This window comes from Setaria viridis, chromosome 6 (genome assembly GCF_005286985.2).
Source record: "Setaria viridis chromosome 6, Setaria_viridis_v4.0, whole genome shotgun sequence".
Taxonomy (NCBI): domain Eukaryota; kingdom Viridiplantae; phylum Streptophyta; class Magnoliopsida; order Poales; family Poaceae; genus Setaria; species Setaria viridis.
This window is the reverse complement of record NC_048268.2, coordinates 34,343,331-34,350,382: the sequence shown is the minus strand read 5'-3', so window position 1 is coordinate 34,350,382 and position 7,052 is coordinate 34,343,331. Positions and strand designations below refer to the sequence as shown.

Sequence of the window (7,052 nt, the reverse complement as noted above, 5' to 3'; positions counted from 1 at the left end):
GCCTAGTGACAATTATTCCCTGACACTGGCTGCCAAATTACCCAGCCGAGGCGATTAGATTAACACGGACAGGTAAAGTCTGAGGCTCTGAGCCAATGGATGTGCTCCAAGGATCTCGAGACGAAGCAGCCCCGGCTCATCAAAGAACTCGCGCCAGGGCCAGTCCTAGACTATGGCCGTCGTGGTCGATCACTAGGCGCGCGCCTAGTATGTGCGGATGAAGAGATTCCCCTTCCGACCTCAGCTCTGGCGAGAGAGAGAAAGAGAATCTCCTGCTCCTCCGCCGGCGGCTCCGATTGATTGATCCCCCTTGGGCCTCGGGGCCTGGGGGTTTGAACTCTGCTTTGTCCGCCAACGCCACCACCGCGCACGACGGGTGCACGCAGTCGCGAACGAAACGGTAGCGCCTGCGCGGTGGCATGTGCGCCGCAGCGCGAATCGCTGCGGCATCGGGGCTTGGCAGAGGGCAGGGAGGCGACGAGACCACTGGCCAGTCACGCGCGCACTCGCCCGTCTCCGGCCGGCCGCTCTCAGTTATTTTACTGCGCACGGTGGTGGCTCCGGCGACGGCGAGCGAGTGACGCGCATGTGCTTCCCAGAAGCGTCGGCGTCGCCACCATGCATGGCTGGGCCTGTGCGGGGCGTTGCAGCCTGACTCGGCACCGACGACGTGCGCGCCACCACCTGCTGGGGATCGACGCTATCCCTCGCCGTTTTTTTACTCGTCCTCCTTAGTCCTTAGTCGTTAAGCTTAGCTCGTGGGTAGAGATCATGCCTGCATGGTGATCCGTGAACAACGAACACATGCATGTTGCATGCTTTACGGGCTCGGTAGCCGACTAGCCGTCGTCGTGGCAGAAGAAGGGCCTCAGACGGGAGGCCATTATTCCAGCACGCACGGAGTTCGACGGCGGCCGGGGAATGAGCTAGGCATACGGAGTACGCATGATACTGCTGTCGAGCAAACTAGGCTGCAGCTAGCAGCATGCATGGTGGAGAGGTGGTCTCTGACCTTTGTCCGTACGCGGCCAGTCACGTGAGAGAAGCGAGGAGCCCTGACCTGGGTGAAAACCGCGGGAATGCTACGGCGCGGTAACTCCTCCGCGTCTCCCTCAAGTCCCTCTCGTTTCGCTCCTGGACAAAGCACGGGCACGCTCCTGGACAAAGCGGAGGGCGCTGGTAATTAATTGGGCGGCAGCGATCGGGATTGGCCGCCGCTGCCGCCGGCCCCTCCCCGCCCCTGCGCCGTGTACTTGCGGGATGTACCCGGCCGCGCCGTGCGATCGGATTCGGATGGAATAACGGCCTCCGTTCTCTGGACCCTGGTTTCTGGTTTCAGGCTTGCAGCTGTGGGACGTAGCAAATTTTTTTTTCCAACCGGGAAGGAGTACGGCGTGCTGGTACACCGTACACGGCAGTCATGCTGCCATGGGCGGTAGATGTGCAGGGTGATGGATGAATGGAGTCGGGCAACCGGCGTACAAACCGTTAATCGTGCTCGCAGCGTACAGGTACTGTAGAGACGGCCGTACGCGATCATTCTCTTTGGCAGAGAAGATGGAGCAAATGACCTGCATTACACTTTGGACGGTACAGTGTAAGTTTTTTTTAAGGTCGGACGGTACCGTGTAGGTACTCCTACTTTTTTTTTCAAAATTGGATCTATACCTTCGAAAGAGGTTTGTACTCCCTCGTTCCAAATTAATTTTCTAGGTTCATAGATATTATTAAGCATCCAGATATAGTGTATGTCTATACACTATATCTAGATGCTTAATAATATCTATGAACTTAAAAAAATCAAAACACCCTACAATTTGAAAAACAAACGTAGAATCCAATCACATGACATGAAATTGCCATTGGGCATGCCATTAGGTCCCAAGAAAAGAATGAAACAGAATTAAGATTCATGTTCAATTGCACGTGTAATATATAAATACTCCAAACAAAGATTTGGATATACAACATGCTAATGACCACATCACATGATTTCACGTAGACAGCAAACTCAATGACCACATCATCTTCCTCTGCTTTCTTAGTATGTATGTAGTTGAAACGGCTCATCAGCAACATTGCAACAACAATGGAGTCACCAATCACCAGCCTTGTCGCATACCCTACAATTATGATAGGCGATGTAAAATAGGGGCAATTGTTCTCTACAAATAATAATGCAAACTCAGATCAATCTGGACTCACCATTCGATTAAATGTGTAACCCCGCTGTTGTTCCCTACTAATAATGCACAACACCTATTAGTTCACTACAAGATATCAAATTTAACTGAGAAAGGTGGATTGTGATGTCCATTTAGCACTGTATTAAATTATCTTTTAGAAGTGTTTCTCTAATTATAAACTAATCAGATAACATCCATAATTGACAATACTGAATTTTCAAACTGAAGATTTGGCTGAAGACCTGGCAGCTGCACAAAGACTATAAACGACCACCACTCTAAGATGCAGCAGAAAAGAAACTTTCTCTCAAATGTTATGAGCTATTTTTATGATTAAAGTGTCCCATCAAATGTATCCTCAGTTGGATGTTGTAAATAGATTCTCCTTCATACGAACCTAGTCAATGTATAATTATGCAACGTGGCTGCATACCACAACCATCACCAAACAATCTGCTCTGCAATTTCCTGATATATTCATTGGACTCAAGAATGGAAAGACGCTTGAATTGCAGTTTAGAGGAAGCAACCTGCCTTTCATGTATATAAGAACAATTGTATTTTTTTCTAATTGATTGGTTCAAACCATGCATTGAGATATAAAACATGATTAGTTACCTTGCTATGCGAGAATTTCATATCCATGCCTATCCAGAAAGATATAATCTGCCCGATCAATCCTGCACAAGGAAAATGGAAGAAGTAAATAAGCTGTCACAGAGAACCAGCAACAACCAACATGCAAGTAGATTAAACTCAACCACTACTGGGCCACAATTTGCATACCTTTCCATCTTATCTTGACCATTAATGGTAGCACCATATCCTGAGTGAGGCCTTCCTGAAATAACAGTGAGAACCGAGAAGTCATTTTTTTTATGAGACATTGTCAAGAAACACATGGAAGGCCACGTGCTTTGTCCTGATCAATAATAAGAAAAGCATGAGGGACACGATTATTCACAACAACAACAACATAGCCTTTCAGTCCCAAGCAAGTTGGGGTCTAGAGTTGAAACCCAACAAGAGCCACAAATCAAGGTTCAGGCACATGAATAGCTGTTTTCCAAGCACTCCTATCCAGGGATAAATCTTTGGGTATATTCCATCCCTTCAAATCTCCTTTTATTGCCTCTTCCCATGTCAATTTTGGTCTTCCTCTGCCTCTCTTCACATTACTGTCCCGCCTTAGGGTTCCACTACGCACCAGTGCCTCCGGAGGTCTCCGTTGGACATGTCCAAACCATCTCAGCCGGTGTTGGATGAGCTTTTCTTCAATTGGGACAAGATTAAGGGACATGTCCAAAAGCACAAGGGACAAGATTATTACATGAAAATAATATCCACCTACAAATCTCATGATGAGATTTGCATCCAGTATCTACCAAATCGAAAGAGGGGTGGGGATTAGGGGAGATCACTTGGTTATTTCTTACTCATGGCACCAATCGATCACCCACTGAGAGGGGATGACCAGGGGGAAGGATATGTATGACCTTGGCCTCAACTATGTTAATACTACAGCTTGGTCTGCGTTAGATTAGAGTACAACTTGGTCTGCATTAGATTAGAGTGCAGCTTGGCCTCACCTTTATCTCGACTGCAGTATACCATCCACCAATACCCCTTTCAAGTATGCTTTAGCAAATCCCATATTTGCATTTTGTATAAAAGTGACACAGGAAGAAGCTTCTTTCCAGTAGTCAAGCTGAAAACTTTTCTTTTACACATTCCCATGACCATAATATTCAGATGTGATGTGGCTATTTGCTGCAGAAGTAAACAAAAAATAAAACAGAAATAGTAAAGCTTAGTCAAATTATGAGTACCAAATGTTATGGAGTCCTCTTTACTTGCACGCAGCTGATCCATAGTGCATAACTTCATTGGATAGCTTTACATGGGAAACGAATAAATAAGTTAAATTTGTATCTTGTTATTTCCCTAGCTTTAGTAATCATCCATCTAGAGTTATAGTTTATCTATATGGCAAACAAAAGTAATTAAATCTGACTTGATATATCCATGCCTGGCTCCCAGGGTCAGTCTTGGCTCCCTAGGAATTGTCAAAGGCTTCACTAGCTCTGCGCTTCAAAGCAGATTTTTTCAGCTAAACTAATTTGGATTTTCAAAATAACAGCTGCATGTCTCGAATTGATCATAGTAATATGGTAGGTGTTCACAATAGGTAGCTATAACTGTTATATAACTGATCATGCAAAACAAATCAGATTAAAAGAGGAGACAAGAGGAATCCATACCTGCGACCTTTTACGCATAATCTAGCATAAGATGTGCTCTTGGCACGTGCTCCTTCCTCATCTGCCTGACCTTCATCTCCTCATCCACCTGCAGAAGAACACATTGTAGCATGAGCTGGCTACAAGCCATTTGCTCTGGCAACAATTAACGAAAAAACAAATTGGCAATTTGATGAGTCATGAATAATTCAGTCCAGCAACACGGATATGTATTTTGCGCCTAAGAAAAAATTCAGCCCCAATATGCCTTACTTAGCACCAAAACTAAATCATTCTGACAAAAATGAAAACCCATTCAAACATTTAGTCGAACGCAATTGATGCACAGGCAAAAGCTAAAGAAACATAATCAGTTTTACAAATTCAAAAAGATGTCCATGGCAACATGCTATTTTCATCCATATTGAGGTACACAAGCATTAATTTTACTTTTACATAGCAGTGTCAAAAGAATGAACAAATTTAAGTAAATGCTAACTTTTCAGCAGGACAAAGGGAAAGACAAAGTGCAGATTGATGGTCACCTCGTGGGCTCAGTGGTTGCAGCAATCTGTCACTCCTGGTAACTTATTTCTTCTTCTCCATTATTCCAAATTCTGCACATAAGAAAGACAAGGGAAAGAAGGCAAATGAAATCCTCAAAAATGCCAAAATGCTGACAGAGCTAATCTCACGAAATGAGTACACACTAAATGTTTTCATTTGATTGTGCACGCATGGAGGCAATATTGTTAAGAAAATGTGAACTCTGGATATAGGTAACTTTATCAAGCCACTTCCTGCTCATAAAACGATGAGGAGTCAATTAAAATGAAATAAGCTGGATCAAAACTCACCATCATATGAGGAGTCCAGTCCACCTCAAATCGCTTGTGGTAACAATTGTATATCAGAGTAAGCAGAGAAATGAGCAATGTGTAACTGCTAAAGCTTATCTGCATCTGTATTGCAGATTATCTATTTTCCATCAGATGCACAACCAATGATTTCAGCAGCGCTCATCAGGAAACTTCAGCACCAAGACGGATTAGTAACTTTAGTAAAAAGAAGCATCAGTAATTTTACCTACCCGTAAAACGAAGTGCAGCAAACGTGCCCACATCACCCGTGACCTGACCTCAGTCATCATGGCAAGATTCCCCTGCCTGGTGATCCACTTGAGTACCTTGGCTCCGTCCTCAAATGCAGGTGCAAGCCAGCATCCAAGGCTGGCATCGCAGAGCTTGGCCACCCTCCCGCGGAAGGCATCCTTAGGTACGGACGGAAAATCTGTTGGACGGACGGAAAATGGATACGGCCAGGTCGGGCGACGAGTAGATCAACGGGAAGCGGGCTCTCGGTGCCTTGGCGGCCCCTCGACTGGAGCGTGGAGGCGCGGACCATGGAGTTGCGCATCGCCGTCGTCGCAGGCAAGCGGTGGCCGAGCAGGGCCGCAGGGGCTGTCTCGGACTCGGCGAGGCGGCATCTGGACTGGAGTACTCATGAATGGATCGGCGCGGATCGAAAAAAGGGGGAGGACCGGAAAAGAAAGAGGATCGGGAGATTACCTCGGCGGGAGGTCAGCGGCGGTGGCTGTCGAAGAGGGCCTGGAGTGGGAGGTCGGTGTCGTCTTCCTCCGCCGCCGCCGCGTGGAGGCGCATCTGCCACTGCATCTTATTCCCGACCTCCTCCACCTCCACGGGTAGGGTCTTCGTCAGTGTGGAGTCGGCGGGCGGCGTCCTCGTGCACCACCTCAACGTCCGCTTCTCCATCACGCCGGCCGCGCTCCACCTCCTGCGGCTCCGCGGGTTCGTGCCGCTGATGCCCTTTGTCACCGGCGTCGAGCCGAGCCAGTCGGAGCTGGGCTGCCCAGACGACGCAAAGACGGAGGCGGCCAGCCGTGGCGTCGGGCGTAGGAGGCGCGGCCGGGGGAGGGAGGAGGTGAGGCGCGGGCGGGGGTGGGGTGGGACGACGACGGCTTCCTTATCTGGGAGGAGGACGCGGTCAGCTTCCGTATATGCCGGCCGCCATCGACGACGCGGCCGCGATCCTCCTCTGGCTCCGCGGCCAGACCTGCCCCTTCCCCGGCGCCGACGCCGACGACGCCGACCCCTGGCTGGCCGAGCTCGCCGACTCGGGCAGGGTCCTTGTCACCGGGCTTTGCGGCGGCGGCAGGCTTGGCGCAGGGGAGGAAAGAGGGGCGGCGGTGGCGGGCTTGTCGCAGGGGAGGGCGGCGCGCGGCGGCAGGCGCGGGAGGAAGGGGGAAGATGGGGTGGCGAGGCGGCGGAGACGGCGGGCATGGGGTGGGATTGGGGGCCGGGGCTGAAGAATGGACGGAGGGAGAGGGCGCGGGACTGCGGAAGGAGATCGGAGGGTCAAAATGCGCGTTGCGGGAGGAGGCGGACCGAAAAACTTTTGTACGACGTTTTTACTCGATTTTGCTTTTTTTTTTCGGTAGAGAAAGGTTACAGTTTGTAGTATTCCGTTGGCTTCCGGATGGGTAGTTTTTCTTTTTTTTAACCGATTAACAATTGCAGGATTCCAATTTTATCCTAGATCAATTCCCCACGCACACGACGCGCGAAAGGAGCAGGAGGCGCGACCGGCGGCGCGCTCGCTCGCGGCC

The 7,052-nt window shown here is 49.1% G+C and overlaps 1 long non-coding RNA gene across 15 annotated transcripts; it reads right to left on the bottom strand.

The window, feature by feature from the left end:
• Window positions 1-1,846: 1,846 nt before the first annotated feature.
• LOC117859717 (uncharacterized) lies at window positions 1,847-6,757 on the bottom strand. 15 transcript variants are annotated; one of them, XR_004641280.2, is made up of 8 exons: window positions 5,995-6,752; window positions 5,284-5,917; window positions 4,972-5,043; window positions 4,448-4,535; window positions 4,201-4,270; window positions 2,973-4,080; window positions 2,206-2,866; window positions 1,847-2,123 (listed from the first exon to the last, which is right to left on the bottom strand). It is a non-coding gene; the product is annotated as an uncharacterized lncRNA (long non-coding RNA). The 15 variants fall into 15 exon arrangements; XR_004641281.2 differs by having other exon boundaries at window positions 2,973-3,027; window positions 3,776-4,535; window positions 5,995-6,757; XR_004641274.2 differs by having other exon boundaries at window positions 2,973-3,458; window positions 3,776-4,535; window positions 5,995-6,754.
• Window positions 6,758-7,052: the final 295 nt, after the last annotated feature.